Source organism: Oryx dammah, unplaced genomic scaffold (assembly GCF_014754425.2).
Source record: "Oryx dammah isolate SB20612 unplaced genomic scaffold, SCBI_Odam_1.1 HiC_scaffold_15, whole genome shotgun sequence".
Lineage (NCBI taxonomy): Eukaryota > Metazoa > Chordata > Mammalia > Artiodactyla > Bovidae > Oryx > Oryx dammah.
The window spans coordinates 29,573,111-29,595,511 of NW_024070199.1; positions in this window are offsets into that span (position 1 = coordinate 29,573,111).

The following is a 22,401-nucleotide window of genomic DNA, read 5'->3' on the forward strand; positions in this document are numbered from 1 at the left end:
GCATGTGTGACATGTCATGTTTCCCTTTTTCTTGGGGTGGGCGGTCATGTAACATGATACCTCAATAAGTAGAGTACATTTAAAGAAAAATAGGGACTTCCTTGGCAGTCCAGTGATTAAAACTTCGCCTTCTAATGCAGGGGGTTTGGGCTTGATTTTCTGTTTGAGGAGTTAAGTTCCCACATACCTCGTGGTCAAAAACAGACAACAACACCAGAAGCAAAATGTAAGATAGAAGCAACAAATTCAATAAAGACTTAAAAAAAGTCTTTTAAAAACAGAAAAAGTAAAGGTTATGTTGGAGATATTGTTTCAACTAAAACCACAGTGATAGTTACAGAAATTGGAGCTATTTATGTCCTCAATAAGGGGGAGCTCCTTTTTAAATATTTGTAAAGCTCATATGAGAAATGGTTCTTTTTTAAATCCTGTGTGGTTTCAAGAGAAAAGATTCAGACTGCTATGTCAATCAGTTCAGCTGCTCAGTTGTGTCCGACTCTTTGTGACCCCATGAACTGCAGGACCCGAGACTGTCCTGTCCTCCACTGTCTCCTGGAGCTTGCTCAGACTCATGTCTATTGAGTTGGGGATGCCATCCAACCATTTCATCCTCTGTCATCCCCTTCTCCTCCTGCCTACAATCTTTCCCAGCATCAGGGTCTTTTCCAGTGAATCAGTTCTTCGCATCAGGTGGCCAAAGTATTGGAGTTTCAGCTTCAGTGTCAGTCCTTCCAATGAACATTCAGGACTGATGACTGCTATGAATTCTTCATAAATTTGAGGAAATGGTTTATTAACAGTCAGACATCTCCAGGGATGGAAGAAGTTAACAAGTGTCACCAGTCCCTGCCTCACTGAAAGTGTTCAGAGACTTGTCACTGCTTGGCACAGATGTTATGAAAGGCATTGCAGATGGATATCAATACATGTTAGTATTTTTTCCCGGTTCACGGTCCAAGAACTTCCTAGACAAATTTTACCCTCCACCAAGTTTCTTTCTCCTGAATTTCACTCCTCAATACAAATAGGTGAAGCTTATTTCTTTCTTTTTCCATCCTTCTCAGAACTTATTCTTCTTCATATTCAAAATTTCCAGTAAAGAATTTAGATAATTTTCTACTACATAGTATGGTGGTTCTCAAACTTTTTAGTCTCATGATCCTTTACATTCATAAAAAATATTCAGATAGTGAGTTTTTTTTTAATGTGGTTAATCTGTATCTATATCTACAGTAAAAGAGTATGTAAATCAGAATTAAAATTAAATGATAATACAATTTGATACATATAATAATATTAAATGCAACACATAAAAACATAGATCTTTATGACAATGATTATGTTTTTGATGCAAAAACAATAATGAGAAGCATGGTCTTATATTACATATTTGCAAATCTCTGTAATACCAGACTTAATAGAACACAATAGGATTTTTCTATCTGCTTTCACACTAAATCACAAAATGTGTAGTTGGAAAAGGGAGGAGAATTTTAACAGCTTTATGTATAATTGTGGATATTTTTCTTTGATGTAACACCAAAATTCAAGAAGTGTTAGTTTCTTAAATGTTAGTTGCAATGTGGAATCTGAAACCATATCAATGAATATTTTATAACATTACACTAAAATCCATGGGTCTGTCTTGCACTTTGAATACATTTTTTACCCATGCCTGATTTAATAAGATCATGAGCTGTTCATTTAGAAAACATCTGGTTTGCTGACTCGCGTAGTTCTTACAAATGTTGACACATTTCATTATAAAACATCAAAAAAAGTTACATTCATTAGCATTGGGTATATGTCAAGATCCTGGTGAAAGTTTTCCGAAGTTTTGCTTTCTTTGGAATGCGCCAGTTTTACACTGGCAACACATACTGTCAGTTGTTTTCCTTGAAATGACAAGCTCACTTTATTAATTAAAAAAATTCTGCCAGTTCTCAGACTTAGAGAATGAATTTACGGTTACCAGGGCAGAAGGGGAGAGGGGAAGCGACAGTTAGGGAGTTTGGGATGGACATGTACACACTGCTATATTTAAAATGGATAACCAACAAGGACCTGCTGCAGATCACAGGGAACTCTGCTCAATGTCATGTGGCAGCCTGGATGGGAGGGGAGATTTGAGGAGAATGGATACATGCGAGTGTATGGCCGAGTCCCTTTGCTGTTCACTTGAAACTATCACAACATTATTAATCAGTTATACCCTAATATAAAATTAAAAGTTTAAAAAATAAGACAGGAGTCTGCCAGAATATCTAAGTTTGAACAATCATAATTTGTCCAGCATTTTTTTCAAGGAAATAAAAAAGGTATTTCACGGAAAAGACAGTTAGTTCAGCTCCCAATGCAAACAAATGCACAATCACACTTCTTCAAAAAACATCTATCATTCTTCTATTATGTAGCTGAAGTGCTTTGTGTATACTTCCCATTTGGTTCAATATAATATTTAAAAGAATTGTAATGAAAGATTAAGATTTAATAAAATTCATAATTTTTACTACTTCTTTAAAATCACTCTTAGGTGAAACTGACTCTTTTTTCTCCCCCTTACTGTGTGTGTACATTTGATAGGGAAGAATACAGTGGCATACAGTTTTGGGCTGGCAGCATAATGCTTGTTAAGGTTCAAGCATTGCTTTTGACCTATTGACAATTGGTATTGGCACAAATGTCAACACAGTGAATAAGCCAAACAATGTCTTGGTCCTTTTATGAAAATAGCTTTGTTCTCATGAACTCCTGAGAAGATCCTAGGCACCCCCAGGGGTCTATAGATCATGCTTTGAGAATCATTGCTATGACATAATATGGCTTGGAAATATTATCTCAGATCATTTTTAAAAGAGTTTTCAGCCTTGTCATTCTGTTTCTGGAGCTGTGTCCCCTTCATCTTTTCATGTACACCTTACCCTGGTCATGTGACTTACATCTTTCATTTCAGAACACAAGTTTCCAGTTCCCAATCCTGTCCATGTCCTGACAAGTGTAACCTGTCTGTTACTTTGATTTGGGGAGGACAGAAGAGAAGGATTGGAAGCAAGGATGAAAAAGGAAGGCTCAGGTGAGTTTGCAATTGCTCAGAAGAAGAGAAAGAGTAATGAACACAGACGGAGTAGATGTCTAGGACAAGCTCTGCTGCCTGCCCCAGGGCCATGGGAATAAGGCTCTTTCCTTAGAGCAAGGCAGGGCATCATTATTCCATAGGGAGGAAGAAAGACTGTGCGTCAGCAGCTCCAAGAGACTACAGAATGCATATTCCTGGGCTATAACTCGGAGTTCCTTAGTTAGTGTGTCTTTGGGGGTGCAGGACAGGGGCCTAGGCATGGGCAGTTTGCAAGGTCTCAGGTGATCTTGACTTGCATCTTGGTTAAAAATCATTGCCCTAAGGGGTAAGATGAGTAAAAGTGTAACTAGATAATCAAAGATGAACCTGAAGGTGTTGGGTTTATCTGTTTGAATATTATTAAGTAAAAAATGGATCATTCCTCTCTATGGATTAGGGGGAAAGGTCAGGGCTTGGAAACTGTCCTGAGAGTGGGTAAGGGAGTACATTCAAGCATACAGTTTTGATCTGAGTTGGCCAGTAGAGGAAGAAATGTTCCAAACTCCAGGAGCTCTTTCTTTCATTGAACCTTTATTCAGTATCACTTCACTCTCCTGAAAGACAGAAGTAAATGACAACTAAGACTCTAAAAAAAAAAAAGAGAGAGAGAGGAAAAAAAAAATGGCTTGAAGACCTATAGCTGTCCAGGAGAACATGTCTGAGTAGTAATTGCTACTTTCCTTTCATCAGTATAACTTGCAGTCACTCAAGTAAGAACACTTGGAATGGAAAAATCTATTAATATTGAGGCTTGGGACTGGCTGGAAACATAATCTCTGCAAAGTGTGGTATTATAGCTCCCATTTTCTTTATTATAACTCTTACTCTGCTAAAGAGATTGCAAAGACCCTAGAAAAGCTTTCCATGTGATTTTTACAAGTGACACAAAGTACCCTGTTCCTGAAAGGTACATGGGCCTAGTTTATTTTGGAAAGACTTAGGATAATGGGCTCTAGTGGGCATAGCCTGATAGATCTAAACACAAAAGAGCCAGGACAATCATAATATTAGAAAAGCCCAAATCATCACCAATCTCTTCAGATTGTAAGAGAGGCCCATAAAATAGTGCATCTAGTTTTTCTGTTTCTTACAGAATTATGCAGTTTGGACAATGGCCACTTGGATTCACATAGACACCCCATGATTGTTTTTGTAGTTTCAACCTTAAAGGAGATGATGCCTCTTTTCAAAGGCTGCAATTTAGCCATGCTGCCACCAGGAAGCGATAGCTTGCAACTTCAATGTGGTCCAAACTCATGGATGTTTTTCCTGAAATATAAGACAGTTAGTTGCTCCAGTCCAACACTTATTTACGTTAAAATATCCATTTCTCCAAATTATTTAAGTATTTTGTTAAAAGTGAAACTAAAATGTCGAGATAGACACTACTCTGTGGACAGAGGAGCCTGGTGGGCTATAGTCCATGGAGTCACAAACAGCTGGACAAGACATAGCAACTAAATAATAAAAGCAACGTGTCCTACACACTGAGCCAGGGATAACTAACATGGTATTTGCCTGGCATCTGTCAAAGCACTTTCCAGATAGTAGCTCATTCAAAGATCTCAGTAACCCTGTGAGGTAGGCACCATTAATATATTTGGATAAAGAAACCGTGGCCCAGATATGTGAAATTATATGAAAAAGTTACAATGCTAGTAAGTGATGGAATCATATTTATCTTAGACATTCTGTCTATAAAGCCACAAATATTGATGAGGCTACTCGATGTCTATTTGAATTTTGTTATTCTGATGGCTATTAGTTGTTTATCTTATAGAGTATCTAATCATAAAACTTTTATTTGGATTCATTGACTTGCTGATCTCCCCATGATAATAAGTTTCATGGGATGTTACAAGTAAAATATTACCCTTAATAAAGATCCTTGGAACATTTGAAATGGGGGAACTAGACTTTGAATACAAAGTTATACTAAGAAACCTAAGAGAATATACTAAACAATACATGTGTTAAATATTATACTGGTACTCCATTGCACTGGCTGTCTATCAGTGAGAAATTGCTGGTGGCCTTGGTCACGTCACCCATACACAATCTCCTTTACATGGAGGCTAGGTGAAAATGATGATGCAAATACTTTTGGCTTCAGGTTTCCAACTTTCATCAGTTCAGTTCAGTCACTCAGTCATGTCCGACTCTGCGACCCCATGAATCTTAGCATGCCAGGCCTCCCTGGCCATCACCAACTCCCAGAGTTCACTCAGACTCACGTCCATCGAGTCTGTGATGCCATCCAGCCATCTCATCCTCTGTCGTCCCCTTCTCCTCTTGCCCCCAATCCCTCCCAGCATCAGAGTGTTTTCCAGTGAGTCAACTCTTTGTATGAGGTGGCCAAAGTACTGGAGTTTCAGCTTTAGCATCAGTCCTTCCAAAGAAATCCCAGGGCTGATCTCCTTCAGAATGGACTGGTTGGATCTCCTTGCAGTCCAAGGGACTCTCAAGAGTCTTCTCCAACATCACAGTTCAAAAGCATCAATTCTTCGGCACTCAGCCTGCTTCACAGTCCAACTCTCACATCCATACATGACCACAGGAAAAACCATAGCCTTGACTAGACAGACCTTAGTCGGCAAAGTAATGTCTCTGCTTTTGAATATGCTGTCTAGGTTGGGTATCCACAAAACATACTAAGTCTTCCAAGGGACAAGAACTTCTCTCCTTGCTCTTTTCAATGGAGCTGCTGTCTCCCTACCAGTGTTGGTCTCCCCATTCTGACTTCTTAGGCTGTCATCCTACTGGTTTCTGTTTTGGGGAAGTTGCAAGCTTCCCTCTAGCTTTTGTCTGTTTTAAAGCCGATGCCTGCATGCGTGTTCAGTCAATTCAGTCGTGTCTGACTCTCTGTGACCCTATGGACTGTAGTCCACTGGGCTCCTCTGTCCATGGGATTCCCCAGGCAAGAAATCTGGAGTGGATTGCTATGCCGTCTTCAAGAATTGAACTCGTATCTCCTGCATTACCAATGGAATCTTAATACCACTGGGTCATCAGGGAAGCCCGTTTTAAAGCGCTTTCTCTATCAAAGGCACAAATCACAAAATACTCTTCAGTTCAGTTCAGTTGCTCAGTCGTGTCCAACCCTTTGCGACCCCATGAATTGCAGCATGCCAGGCCTCCCTGTCCATCACCAACTCCCGGAGTTCACTCAGACTCATGTCCACCGCGTCAGTGATGCCATCCAGCCATCTCATCCTCTGTCGTCCCTAGAAGTCCCTAGAAGGAAAAAAAAAAAAAAGGAAAATAATAATGCAAAATTTTTTAGTCTTTTGCTGGTGATCCCCATTTGTTTTTTTCTGTGTGTAATCTCTTTGCCTGCTTAGCTCATTCATTTTGAGGACTCTAGAGACCTTTCCTCCACCCTTCCCCTCGCCAGGACCTTTTTCATGATGCAATTCTTCAATTCCCTGAAACTATACCCCTATATTCTAGCACTGATGCAGAGTGTAATCTTTGTATCTCACTCTGAATCTTACTTTGACTCCCAGCTATCCCAGACTGAACCAAGCCTGGCAGCAAAGTCTCAGATAGTGTTGTGCCCTCCAGCCCAGGAGGAGAGATGGAAGCCCAGGGCAAGCTCTCTGTGAAAGTTTTTGGTTTTTAAATAACTTTGAAATAATGTAGCCACAATAACCCTTGCCTCCTGGGATTTATGCCCCTGGGCATTCCCCTTGCACACTGAACAGGGCTGGTCTTTTCAGCCTAGAGTATAGTATGGAGATGATCCTGTGGGACTTTCAAGGAGAGTCAGACCAGTTCTCCTGGCTTCTGCCTTGCCCTCTCTGGATCACTCACTCTGGAGTAATGGGGACAATGGCGCAGCCCCCTGAAAAGACCCACGTGGCAAAGAACGAGGCTTCCTATTCCAGGTGACCTTGCAGACAAATCCTGCAGCCCTGTCACACATACCAGGAGACAACAGCCTCACGGGAGATGAAGAACTGCTCTTCAAAGCTGCTTCCAGATTCCCAGTGCTCAGAAATGGTGCAAAAGTTTGAGGTAATTGTTCTTGCAGCCATAGATGAGTGATACACATGGAGTTCTCCGTCCACAGCTATGTGTTTGTTTGTTTGTTTGTTTCTGTCAAAAGCTGCTTGGCAACACCTATGGTTAGTTTTCTGTAATCAAAGAAGAATTTTCTGTGAAAAAGCTTGAATATAGTCTTTTTCTCAACCCCTAAATCCACCTCTCAGGTTTGCAGCTATTAGACTGATATGCATAGGATACTGAGATTACCCATCTAATAAGGTTTACTAACTAGCCCCTAGCAACAGCTTTATATGCTGACTTATTTTGAGCAGTTGAGAGTGGCCACATCCCTTGAAAAAATAGAGATAGTAAGAGTCTCAGCTACATAGTGGGAAGAACTTTCCTAGGTTTGTGTGTGGGGGGGGGGGGGGCGGTTAGTCACTCAGTCGAGTCCAACTCTTTACAACTTCATGGACTTTAGCCCGCCAGGCTCCTCCGTCTGTGGAATTCCCCAAGCAAGAATACTGGAGTGGGTTGCCATTCCATTCTCTAGTTGATCAAACCTGAGTCTCCTGCACGGCTGGCAGATTCTTTACCTTCCAAGTCATGTCAGGCATATCTGGATTTGAATCCACTATTGGCCACATTATGGCACCAAAGATTAAACCATGTGTCCAAAGACTCAAAGATGGCCTCAAACTAATTATGTAACATGTCTGAGCTTCAGTTCTTCATCCACACAGTGGGGAGGATAGGGAGGCTGTTCATCTTATTTAGGGCTGGAAGGAAATGAAATGATAGACTTTAAAAAATAAATTTCAAAAAAATTATAGCACCATACAGATAATAGGCATTTAATAAATGATAGCCACCATTAATATTAAACGAAGACCTTGAACAACAGATTAAAAGTTGGAAAACTAACTTATTAGAGGTCAAAGATCCAAAATTGTTTCAATATCTTTGATGCTGAGGCTGTGTGAGCCTGACTCACACATTAGGAAGGAAGAGCTCCCTCGCACTGGAGAAAGGGCTTGGAGGATGCCCAGTATCTCAGCAGGGGAGACGAGGAGGGATGGCATTTGAGGGCTACAGAACAGCATGATCCAACCAGTCCATCCTAAAGGAAATCAGTCCTAAATATTCATTGGAAGGACTGATGCTGAAAGTGAAGCTCCAATACTTTGGCCACCTGTTGTGAAGAGCCGACTCATTGGAAAAGACCCTGATGCTGGGAAAGATTGAAGGCAGGAGGAGAAGGGGATGACAGAGGATGAGATGGTTGGATGGCATCACCGACTTGATGGACATGAGTTTGAATAAGCTCCAGGAGTTGGTGATGGACAGGGAAGCCTGGCGTGCTGCAGTTCATGGGTCACAAGGAGTCGGACATGACTGAGTGACTGAACTGAATTGAACAGCATGAGAAAATTTAGGGAGATGGGACAGGGTCACATGTTTGGGGCTGAAGCAGGGACAGAACATAATTCAGGTGGGCAAGGCCATGGCAACAGAGAAGGCAGTAGATGGTAGGGGTTAGGGAGGACGGAAAAGCCGTCTGTGATACCTCTGCTTTACATTTCTCAACCTCGGCACTGCTGACATTCTGGGCTGGAAAAACCATGATTGCGGGGGGTTGTCTTACTCATTGCAGCTTACTTTGTCTTACTCATTGCAGCCAGGATGCTCCCTGGCTTCTATCCGCCACTAGCACTCACTCCTCACCAGTGCCCGTGTGTGTGCTCAGTATCTAAGCTGAGACTGACTCCGACTCTGTGACCCTATGGATGATAGCCTGCCAGGCTTCTCTGTCCATGGGATTTCCTGTGCAAGAGCGCTTGCATATGGTTTGTGATTTCCGTCCCCAAGGGAACTTTCTGACCCGGAGATCAAATCCAAGTCTCCTGAATTGTCAAGTGGATTCTTTACCACTGAGCCCCCTAGGGAAGTCCCCATTCCCACCATTCCTGACAGTCAAAAATATTTCCAGACCTGGGGAGCAAAATTGCTCCTGATAGAGAACTATTGTCTCAGTCCAACATTCTCGCCTTTGCAGTGAATATCACTGGAGCCCAGAGAGGGTGTACTCCTGGGCCAAGGACGCACACCCTGAGGCTGCAGAGACACAGTCAAGATCCTTCCAGCACTTTATCTTTACCCTGACTCTTGGGAAGCAGCCACACTAACTGGAATAAATAAGAAAACATATCATTAAAAAGACTCGTGTCAGGAGCGAAACATAACATTTGGCTAGGTCTCTGATAGGGAGAGTCAGAGCTGCCCTCTTATTTGAGAAGCATTCACATGGGTATTAAATGTGTTAATACAAGAATGTGTCCAACACAGTGTGGGGTGCCCAGAGAGTGACCAGAAATGATGCATTTTCTTCCTCTTCTGATAATAGTTTGGGCTTAATTCAGTGGGCCATGGAGGAACTATAGGGTCCTTCTTATAGGCCAGTGACATTATCATAGTGGAAAAGTGACGAGCTACCTGAAGCTCATGGCTCTTGCTTTATCCTGAGAAGGTGCCCTGTCTCTGGGAGACATATGCCTCCAGGGACTGGCATGATGCCAGCTCCGTAAGTGTTCTCAATTACCATTTCCACCTACCAAGGAGGCTACTCTCTCTAGAGAAGATCAGGACGTAATGAGCCCAATGCCAGGAGTGATTAAAACAAACGACACTGCAGTCTCGAAAGGTAGCTGGGCAGAGGGGAGGTGGCTGAAGTGATTGGCTCCTCTTAAAGGCAGCCCAATTTTGAATAATACAGCTGCTTCCCCGGTCGCTGCCTGAATGCAAACCTTTGGCAGCTGGTCACCCTCCAGTGCCTCTGGGATGGGGTCACCAAGGGCTGGAACACACTTTCGGAATTGAAGCAGCGGACTGTGAAATAGGAATTACTGACAGCTCTTAAGTATATCAAGAGAACAGCCCTATTCCTTAATACAGAGCCACTAATAGACATCTAGAAACCTATAAAACAGACAATTCCTCTATATCATCCTAGTTAAATCAATGTAGTTATATTACCCTCATCATTTTCCCTTTAACGTTTATTACATTTTGCCTCAGTAATTTATTTTTTCATATCCATCAGCCGATTAAAGACTTTATTCTGAAGATACACACATCCCTGTGACCTAGTTGAAACTGACCTAAACTGTTAAGTAAAGCAATTTGCTAGGGGAAGTTATTCTCTATATTTCTCTCTCTTTACTTCTCTCTATGTGTCTCGAGATTCCCCTAACACATCCCGTTTTGAGGGGTCTGGTGGTGGAGAGATTAATGTTACAGTGTATACAATGTGTTTTGTTTTTTTTTTTTTCTGTAACATCTTATGGGAAAGCTAGAAAGAACTTTGTGGCCAACCCAATATCTGCTTACATTTTCTGTTCTTTCCTTTCTCAGTACTGAGACCACTTCTGAACCCCTCTGAATGTCTCTTTGTCAGCACCTCTCTTGACCTGCCCTTTTGTTTTTTCTCTTCCTTCTTCTCCTCCCACCTCTAAAGCTTCCCCTTGCTGAATGGCATGTGAGTTCCTGATCAGACAGATGTTCAGGACTTCTGGGAACCATCAGCAGCTACAGGAATCTTGAATTCAGCAGCTCCTCATCTTGAATCTTTCCTGCACACGCTATAGTAAGATGCCTCAACTCACCTCTATCCTGGGAGCATGCCCAGAACCCACCTGTTTTAATACCTGTTTTAAAGGTATTATTTAGACCAGCTGTTCCCAACCTTTTTGGCACCAGGGACCGGTTTCATAGAAGAGCATGTTTCCATGTCCTAAATATTCATTGGAAGGACTGAATGCTGAAGCTCCAATACCTTGGCCACCTGATGCGAAGAACTGACTCATTGGAAAAGACCCTGATGCTGGGAAATATTGAAGGTGGGAGGAGAGGGGGACGACAGAGGATGAGATGGTTGGATGGCATCACCAACTCAACGGAAATGAGTTTGAGCAAGCTCTGGGAGTTGATGGTGGACAGGGAAGCCTGGCATGCTGCAGTCCATGGGGTCACAAAGAGTTGACATGACTGAGTGACTGAACGGAACTGAACTGATGTTTCCATGGACGGGGCAGAGGAGCCATTTTGGGGGGTGAAATCAAGCACATTACATTCATTGTGCATTTTGTTTCTCTTTATCATTACACTAGCTCTACCTCAGATCATCAGCCATTAGATCCCAGAGGCCGGGGATCCATGAATTTTCAGACCACCCACAAAATCTCGAGGTGCTGCAAATGCCCCATTTTCACTTTTTTGAGGTGAAACTTCCACTGTCAGCTAAAGAGGACACAGGTGTTCACTTGGGAGACCAAACCATGAAGTTGTTCTCCTTCATAACACAATAATGGATCACTAAGGTGTAAGAAACAGCAGAACACGTGGGTCACAGAACTGCTTCTTGGTGGAATGAGACTGTGACATCCACCTGTGAAGTTAGTCAAAGCAGAGGGCTCGGAGACCTGGGACATCAAGGAGAATCCTGAGGACTCTGACCTGGACACATGTTGAGAAAAAGAAAACTTACATTAAAACAGACGGCTTATTTCTCTATTAAGGCAGAGTTTTCCTGAGCATTATGTCATGTTTCTTAGACTCCCTTTAGCCACAGACTACTGTTTTGAATCAGACTGTCATGGGCATGACCAACTTGTAAAACAGAAAAAAAACCTGGAGCCTCTCAGTACCTACCTGACTGAAGGTACAGGAACCCAAAAGGTCTTTGCAAAATTTCCAAGCTGAAGATAGGTCTTTGAACCCTTCAAGTCCTGGTTATTTTCTTCCATCTCTTATATGGAGAGGTTTCTGTTAAAATCTTAACCTCCTTTAGCAGAGCGAGAACGCAAATAAACATATTAGCATCGGGAGCTGTAACCTCAGTTACTGAACTTGGCTGGCTGAGAGTCTTTTCACACCCTGAACTCATTCAGTGAAGCAACCTCTGATGTATCCTCCAAATTCATGCAGGAACCACATCCAGAAATTTTGCGCCCAACGTGGAGTCTCATGTAAACTGGTGCATTTCTGCTTTGATCTTATAGCCCCCTTGTGTGTGATTTCACCACAGCACTTTGTGACACCCAACTGTGATCATCATTTTACATGTCTGTCTCCACCCTGGACCACGTGCTTCTGGAAATGAAGGGCAATAATTGTCTCGTTTGATTTGATATTTCTGGCCCACATGCTTGGTTCATTGCTGCTTTTCAATGAAGTTTTGCTGAGAAAATAAACAAATGAACAATGTTTGCCAAGTGCACTTCATTCTACCATTTCAGATGGACATACCCTGATAGCCCCCTCATAGACTCTATACACCATGTCCGCCATCTCTTTTTAATTAATTAGTTGAATAATGTGGGCCAGTTTTTTAGAGTCTTTGCTGATTTTGTTACAATATCGCTTCAGTTTTATGTTTTGGGTTTGGGGTCTCAAGGCAAGAGGGATCTTAATTCCCTGGCCAGGGATCGAAACCACGTCCCCTGCTTTGGAATGTGGAGTCTTAACTGCTGGACCACCAGCGAAGTCCTTAAACAACCATTTCTTTTTAAATCACCATTCCTACTGCTAAACTACGCAGACTCTTCCTGCAGGATACCATGTCTCCTTCAGTCCTAGAATAAACACTTTGCCTTGTAGTATTTGTCATCAATTTTCTCTGGCATTTGCCTATGTTCCAACCGGGGCATGGGTGTGTGTAAACATCCCCTTGTCATATGCGTTTTTCGGTTATACTCCTTTGCAACCGTTTAAACCATAATTACTTTGTGCCAGAGCTTTGCTGAGGTGAGACGAAGGTCTTTAATCCTTGCTTTGCACGCGGGGAACAGGAGAGATGAAATGATTTAAAAGTAACCATGTCTCACTCAGATCAGTGTGGAGGATTGGTAAAGGGATTTTGTGCTTCCGAGAGGTATGCTTTCGCCTCCAGGTCCTGCCACCTCAAACAAATCATATATTTGTTCAGGGAAACCACATTCCTAACATTTTGCTTAGATAGAAATCCCATCTATAGACAAAACTTCTCACAGTCAACCTAGATTCTGCCATCCACATCCTCACCTCTCAAAGTCCTTTGGCTTTATTGTCCACAGTTTTACCCCATAGGGGTTCAGAATTAATATGTAACTGGACACAACATTCCTCATTTGATCTTAATAGTAAGAAAATTAAGTGACTGCAACAGAAAACACACCCATATGTCCACAGAATCTGTTTCTCTTTTGACTGAAACCAAAATCAATCTCAAACCCTAACCCTAACTGAAATCCGAAGAATGCAAAATTTCAGAACACTCACTAAATACAATTCAGTTCATATTTCAATCACTACCATCAATTAAACGGTGTTAGGATTAACCAGTTAACAGACTTCCCTAGTGGTGCAGTGAATAAGAATCTGCCCACCAATGCAGGGGACATAGGTTCGATCCCTGGTCCAGGAAGATTCCAAAAGCTGCAGAGCAAGAAGCCCGGGAGCCACAAGTACTGAAGCTCATGTGCCTAGAACCTGTGCTCCACAAGAGAAGCTGCTGCGATGAGAAGCCCGCGCACCACAGCAAAGAGTAGCCCCCACTTGCTGCAACTAGAGGAAGCCCACGAACAGCGATGAAGACTCAGCACAACGAAAAATAAAATACAAACAAGTAATCTTTAAAAAAAAGATTAGCCAGTTAACAATAGTAGCAGTTTATGCTTTGCCGGACATGCACTTATCTTTTGAGATAACACATATTTCTAGTTATTTTCAAGTCTATGCTTGTATATTGGTATTCATGTCAGCCATTACAGATATGGATACTTGAGGAAAGCAATTAACAACCAGCTGCTTTAAATCATTTCCTGAATAAAGAAGCATCAGTAAGTATGTATTCCTCAGTCCTGGTTTTCAGACATACCATGTTATCTCCCACTAGTTCAATGGAGGTTTAAACAGTCTACCCTTGGAGCAATAATGACTAACGTTGACCGAGTGTGTCCCCGTGTGTCAGGCAGAGCTCTGCACATCATCGTACACACATAAACTCTATGTTCCTCCTGACAAATGTGAAGAAATGAAGAGACAGAGAAGGGGAGAGTTTGCCCAAGGTCACACTGATGGTAAGAGAAAGATCTTGGATTGGAACCTAGAGAGTCTAGCTATAGAGTCCACATGTCAAAATCCTGATGGCTCAGATGGTAAAGAATCTGCCTGCAATGTGGGAAATCCAGGTTCAGTGCCTGAGTCAGGATAATCCCCTAGAGAAGGGAATGGCTACCCACTCCAGTATTCTAGCCTGGAGAATTCCATAGACAGAAGAGACTGGTGGGATACAGTCCATGGGGTTGCAAAGAGTTGGACACTACTGAGCAACTAATACTTTCACACTGATGGCAAGAGAAAGAGCTTGGATTTGAACCTAGAGAGTCTGGCTATGGAGTCCACTTGTCAAAATAATTTATAAAACTAGTGGTTAGTTGCATCTCCTCTGAAACATAGGATCAGCAGACTCTTGGGACTTTGCTCCTCAAAGAGTGGTGTATAGAGCAACCACATCAGGATCACCCAAGAGCTTGTTAGAAATACATCATCTTGATCCATCCCCAGACCTACCAAGTCCTACTCTCTGCTTTATCAATGTCCCCCAGGTGATCCAGACACACACTGGTGTTTGAGACTCTGTTTTAGGTCTCCTCTAGTTGTGCAGCCACATAGATGTGCTAAGAAGTCACGGGGGTCCATGGATATTTGGAGGGACCTTTTTGAAACCACCACCCTTCTATGAGCCTTGTGTGTTCCATGCATAAACCTTCACACTTAAGCACAATGGATTTTGTGAATGATCCTAAAGCACCTCGTGTTAGCAGATGGCCTTGAGGAAAAATATCTTTCAGTCACATATTCAGCTTCTGAGTTTCCACGCTTGTTTTTTAGACTCTGCTATTTATTAGTGAGAACAGGCATTGCCTGAGGATTCAGTTTGTTGAAAACACCAGGGTCTATTATTTAATAATATTTGGCAAAAGTGGGTCTTAGATGCTCAGTGTCCAGTGTCAGCTGCCCTGACTATGTTGTTTTTGTTGTTTAATCACTCAATTGTGTTTGACTCTTTTTGACCCCATGGACTACAGCCGGCCAGACTCATCTGTCTATGGGATTTTCCAAGCAAGAATCCTAGAGTGGGTTGCCATTTCCTCCTCCAAGGGATCTTCCTGACCCAAGGATCAAACCTGTGTCTCCTGAATTGGCAGGAGGATTCTTTACTGCTGAGCCACCAGAGAAGCCCACCGTTGACTATAGGAAGTAACGCGATGGCAAGTGACAAAGCTGGAATGTCTAAGGTTTTCCTACTAATGTGTGAACAAGGTAATGATCCTGAATCTGTGTTGCAGTTTGCCTTTCTATTGCTAAATTATCTTTCTCTTTAGATGTGAACACTTCAGTTAGGGAGAATCCTTAGAAATCATCAGCCTTCTTCCAAGGGTCTCTCAGAAACGGGAGGCCAAGTTCATCTGGCTCCAAACCCTGTACTCTTTCCTCTTTGCCTTTCTACCACATATGAGAGAATTGCCTTTTCGTCCTTATGAAATTGCTGTTTATATCTCTTGAACCTCAGGCAAGGGCAACAAGAATGTATAACATAATAGAACAGAGCTGTGAGTTAGAGTGGGGTGAAAACGAGAAAAAGGAAATATACATGCTGTTAATTCTCCCTCCTTAGATTTAGAGATGGAGGTGAATTCCTAATACATTTTTTTTACATCTCTTTGTGTAATTGAATTTACTGAAGATGGAAGAGATTTTTCTGATCACGTTACAAATGAACAGTTTTACAGTTTTAGAAATGGACCTCCAAAGAAGATCAAGTGAGTGAGTGATAGTCACTCAGTCATGTCCTACTTTTTGCAATTCCATGGACTTGTAGCCTGCCAGGCTCCTCTCTCCATGGAATTCTCCAGGCAAGAATACTGAAGTTACTTGCCATGCCTTCTCCAAAAGAAGATCAAACGACCTGCCAGACCAGCTTGTGGCAGAACCAAGCCCAGAATTAAAATCTTTTCATGCCCAAATAAAAACAACTTTCCATTAGCCTGTACAAAAACTTCCATTTTGCCTCCAAGAAAATCACAAATCACTTCTCTAGCAACCCAGTGCACTGGACAACAGACCAGTAACCCTCAGTTACATCTGTGATCATCTGTAAATATGCACAAAAGCTTTGCCTGCTCACCTTCCTATTCCCTTTAGCTTCTCTCCTGCCCAACTACCCACCACCTTTGAGCACAGTATACTCTCAGGGTTCTGCTGCCTTCATTAGAGTTAGAAGGGGATTTAAAGATCATCAGTCCAAGGATTTTCAAGCTGCATGCTTCGGAGGCTGAGGTTCCAAAGGCAAAGCTTTAAAGGACACTTCTCAGGTGTGAGGCCGGGTGAGTCCTCCACTTCAACCAGACCATCTTCACTTCCATTGATATTACATACTGTGGTTCCGAATAAGATATTCTTTAAAACCTGTTCTAGTGCTTTAAAAATGGGATATAATGGGCCCTAGAAAGTCCCTTCATTTTCCCAATATTTTTCAGATAAGTTTTGAGGTCCAGCCGAGTTTAAAAAACTCTCATAAGTTTCTGCAGCCCAATCCCACTATGGATATGATGAGAAGCAATCACAGAGAACGTATTTTCTCCACCAAAAAAAAAATCAGGACATGGGCTTTGACAAGACCAAATACACTTATGGGGACAACAGGACAGAATATTTGAAATTGAGACTGTCCCAGAAAACCCATAATATACGGTCACTCCAGGAATAAGGTAAGAACATTTTCTGGCTCCCAGACTAGCTTGAGTGACTGGTGAATGAGCTATGGTGTAAAGTCACAGAGGGTGACTGCTACTTCGTCCCTGTTTTCTGCATTCTTTGATATATGATATCACCTGCTGAATTCTATTGATTTTAGTAATGCTTTCTGTATTAAGATTTATGCCCTAATGGCTCCTCTGGACTTCTTGGGCTGGCTGGGCTCTCAACTTTTGGGATACATTGGGAGCTAGAGGCCAGGAGGAAATGATTCAGTAACTAACCCAACTTCTGATAAATCTAGTTAAAAAAAAAAAAAAAGTCCTGTGGTATAGCAGTAACTAGAGTTTTAGTGCCAATAGTTGTGGGCAGCTATTGATAATACATGTGTCCCTTAAATTTTGTAAGAGCTTCTAGATGTCACAGCAAAATTTCTATAAAATAAATGAATAAATACAATACAGAGAATGTATGGTATTGGCACCATATTCTATCAACCTGGATGGCTCCACTCAAAATACAGCACTACCGTGCATTAAAGATAATACTTATGTAATAACCCATCGCATCCTTAAAGCCTGTCTCATCAGATGTGATGGCTGTCAAGTGGCAATGAGTTTGTCCAATAAAATCTTCTTGTGAATCTGGTGCACAGACCAACTGAGGCAGTCATGAGCATTTCTTTTTTTGTGCAGAGTCTAAAGTGGTGGGCCTTTCTTGTTAGAGAAGAGTTGCCTTTTTCTTTTCTCGGAGTGTTTTCTGGTTTGTTTTCTTCTTTTAACTTTGTTTTTCCTAGAAGAAAAAAAACTTGTTTAAGGGACTGTTCCATCAAACTCAAGTAAATGCCATTACTTCAGAAGCTTGTTTTTTTTTTTTTTCCTGGCTGGTAGGAGCCAGTCTAATTCTTCTCAGCCTACCATTTTGCCAAGTCCTGCTTCTCCCAACTGTAGGATGCAGATAGAATCACTAACAAAATTAAGGGTATTTAAAGAAAAGATTTGAAACTCCATCATTAAAAATCATTTTCCTTGGGGACATTAAGCCCACAGGATATGGTTTGGATGATGGAATCAGAAAACCAGAGCTGGCTTTGTGTTTCTGGAACTTTGTCTGATTTAATGCTCTGCTGTTGCCATCTTGAAATTCTAAATAATTTATGAACCAGAGACCTTGCATTTTTATTTACACTGGGCCCTGCAAATTAAATATCCAGGCCTGCAGAGAATGTCTTGGAATTCTACAGGACATGTATCCTATTAATTAACACTGGAATCACTCACTTTTCAGCTGTTCAATTTAAGTTGTGTTTATTACTTTGGAAGCTGAAGGGTTTTTTTTAATGGTTTGTATTTTTTAATTAATTTATTTATTTATCTTAAAATTGTAATTTTTAAAAAATTTTTTGACCAGAGCCATGCAGCATAAAGGATCATAGTTCCCCGACCAGGGCTCGAAACCTTGCCCTTTACACTGGAAATGTGAAGTCTTAAGCACTGGACAGCCAAGGAAATCCTTGTTGTATTTCTCCTTCTTTTCTAATTCTGCCCTAGAAAAGCCCAAACCTTATCCTAACAAAGCATTACGCTGTTTTGAAGACTGAGAAATTTAAAAATTGAAAGGAAAGTGTTTCAGAAAACAGTGGATGGAAAAGTCGATGATATATTATAATTGTTGTCACATATAATTACAATAAAGCTATTGGAAAGAGAGACTAATATAAAGATATGTTGATCTGGGAAGATGAATTATAAATGGGATATTATATTTCTAATATAAAGTCTAGATTGTGCTTTCTACTAATAGGTTTATTTTTTTTCAGATGAGATAGTGTAAAGCATTGCAGACTTTAAGTGATAATCTTAAAAATCTTTATTGCTGGGAAAATACACTGCTTGGTTTTTTAATGTTAAATTCCCACACTATTACTGGGCTTGGGGTTAATGATTTCAAATAGTTTATAAAAATAAGGGGTTACATATAAGAAATTGTAACCTTGATATAATTATTAAGGTGATTCTCTTTTCTATAATAAGGATTTTGTCTCTCTCTTCCTTCTCCTATAAAGATACTGTTTCTCTCTTTTCTTTCCCTGTTCTTTGCTTCACCATACTTAAGATTTAGGTTTTAGGGAACTTTTTTAAGAGTCATTTTAGTGAAACACAATGTCACTTTAAATGAAAAATAAAGTTTGGTATTTTAAGTACACGTCAAGAAGGCGACAGGCCACAATAACTATAGCAAAAAATTTAAAAATTGGGATGCACTATGGTATGTGTACCATTTACCACCTGCATATAAGATATGGGGCTTCCCACATGGCGCTAGTGGTAAAGAATCTGCCTGCCAGTGCAGGAGACATAAGAGATGAGGGTTTGACCCCTGGGTTGGGAAGATCCTCTGGAGTAGGAAGGGGTAACCCACTGCAGTATTCTTGCCTGGAAAATTCCATGAACAGAGGAGTCTGGTGGGCTGCAATCCATGGGGTCCCAAGATTTGGTCTTGACTGAGCAACTGGGCACACACTGTATTGGTTCACCTACTGTGTGGAGGATACTAAACTTATATTAACGAATCCCATCCTACTTATTCACAAGAATTCTGTAAAGTGGGTATTACAGGGTTACACAGTTGTTTACCAGCAGAGATAACAGGCAAAGCAAACCCAAGATAGGCTGTCTCCAAAGCCCATCATACATTCTTTCAACTTGCGCCTGTCGCTCAAAACACATTACCTGTGTGACTAATACGTGCAGGCCTTTGTAATGGGCTCTGTGATGCTTGATGGCAATAAGTCAGATGTGGGCCCTGACTTCCAGGAATGGAAAATCACGTGCATAAGATGAGGCGTGAGCAAAACTACTGCCATATGAGAAGATCGTGATCAGTGTACCATGAATGATGCAGATAGCAAATGACGCTGTGGCATTATTTTATTGGAGAGATCTATATACGCCAGTTGGAACGTCTTTCTCAGAATTTCGCAGGACAGAATTGCATTCAGTCCTCGACTTCAGAGATGTCAGTTGCCAATATAATGCAACATTTCACATACCTGTGTCATATCATCTCAAAAATAATTAGCCCAATGCTTTTATGGCACGGCTTATATCTTCCTATATTATAAAACAAAACACATTTCATCAAATATTCTTTTTCAATCAAGTATAATGCTTTGCAATTCTTGGGTCTAATATAAGTCTGGCTTATTTTACACTTTACACCATGGGAAATACCTGGAAGGAATTGGGAAAGCAACAGAGATTATTTGCTAGTTTGCGATACTCTGTAGCCTGCAGCAACCCCATTGTATTCAGTTAACGTCTGTGCTTGTGCTGAGCTGGAACAGAACTTAAACTCCTCATGCTGTGTCCTTTCACTGCTGTCTTCATTAATTACAGCTGGGAAGGAGGACCGGCTAAGCTTTTGGAAGACTTCAAATTTTATTTGAATCTTAAAGGGAGGATGACGAGGGCTTAGGTAGACAAGGAGGAAGGTAAGCGAAGGCATTGAGAGAAAGACAGCTTCAGAAAAGGACCACATGGGAGGTTTCACCACTTTCACCCAGGAGTTAATCATGGATTTATAGAGTGGATGACTAGCAGTGAGACAAAAATTAGAAAGTTAGATTAGCAATAATTTTTGGAACTTTAAATGACAAGATATGGAATTTGGCATTGATTCATTCTTAGGCATGAGGAACTATTAATTTTTAAATTAGGGAATTGATAAGATGTGATCTGCCTCAGGGAGATATTAGCAACAGGTCAGAAAAATGAGGTTGGGACAATGCTTGGGACAGAGGATAGGGTTTCCTAAGTAAGAGTCGTCTGCCAAGTCTAGGTGAGTGATATGCACATCTTGTCTGGATCTATGGATGCTGTTAATGTGGATACACCAAGCCTGGAAGTTGCTTCCATTAAACTTAGTGAGACTTGCTGGAACTTCCATTCAAGCTGGCTTCAGGAGAACTTAATGTAAAAGACGTCTACAGTAGCCTCCTTTTATACTCAGTTTTAGTTAACCACCATCAATCTCGGTCTGAAAATATTAAATGGAAAATTTCAGAAGTAAAGAATTCATAAGTTTTAAATTGCATGTTGTTCTGTGTAGTGTGATGAACTCCCAGGCTGACCCTGCTCCGTCTGCAGAGGGGCATCCTCTAGTCCGGTATATTCCCTCATTAAGTCACCTAGTCACCATGCCCATTGCAAGATAGACTTTCTCAGTGTGGCAGGGCATGTGTTATTTTACTGCATAATCCCCACAAAGTGTAAGAATAGTGATGCTGGCAATTCTGATACGTCAAACAAAAGCTATAAAGTGCTTTCTTTGTGAAAGAGTGATAGTTCTCAACAAGGAAAGAAAAAAAATGTATGTTGAGGTTGCTAAGATCTGGGGTAAAGACGAATCGTCAATCTCTGAAATTGGGAAGAAGGAAAAAAAATGTAAGCTCATTTTGCTGTTGAACTTTAAACTGCAAAAGTTAGGTCCGTAGCGAGTGAAAAGTGTTTAGTTAAGATGGAAGAGGCATTAAGTTTATATAATAGGATATTTTGAGCTAGTGAGAGATCATGTTTACATAACTTCTACTTCAGGGGATCTTTATAATTTGTTCTATTTTATTATTGTTGTTGTTAGTCTTTTACTGTGACTAATTTGTGAATTAAACTTTATCATAAGTATGTAATGTATAGAAAAAACACATAGTGCATGTATATATATGTAGTGTCTATCTATCTATACACACACACACACACACACACACAGAGGAAGTTTGATATTATCTGTGGTTTCAGGCATCCACTTGGAATATGTTCCTGATGGATAAGGGGAATTTGTTAAAGTAATTTGCTACATGACTTGAGTACTGATATTAAGCACTGTAATTTGTCAGGTAAAGCATAGCCCAAGGAATTCAGATGGCAATAATAACAATAACAATGGCACTACTAATTAATAGCTAAACTATATGCTATGTGTGCTCCATAGCATATTCCTATCTGTGCTGTTTTACCTGAAGTAGCTCATATAATCCTAAACTGAACTTTATGAATCAAGTATCATTTCTCTGTTTTAGGTGGGAAAGCCAAGATTAGAAGTGGATTTAACCCAAGTTCATACCCCTGGCAAGTGGCAGCAGAGGAATCCAAATCTAGGCACACTGAAGAACAGGCTGTCCTGTAACACTGGATGCACGCTCTCCAAGAGCTAAAGCATCACACTATGGATGATGGAACACACTCCTTTCAACATTTCCGGCCGGGGCACTTGGCCTGAATTACTAAGCTACATTGAGCCTCAGTGTCACCATCTGTAAAATGTAAATAGTTAATAGTGACTTTGTAGGGATATTTTGAAAGCTAAAATTCATAATGTGTGCAAAATGTTGGGCACGAAAAATATTTCAATCAATTAGCTGAGGGTGAGCTTTGAGAATCCAGGTGGTAAGCAACACCCAGATCCTGGCAACATTATCTTAGCTGATGGTTCACTCATTGCAGTCC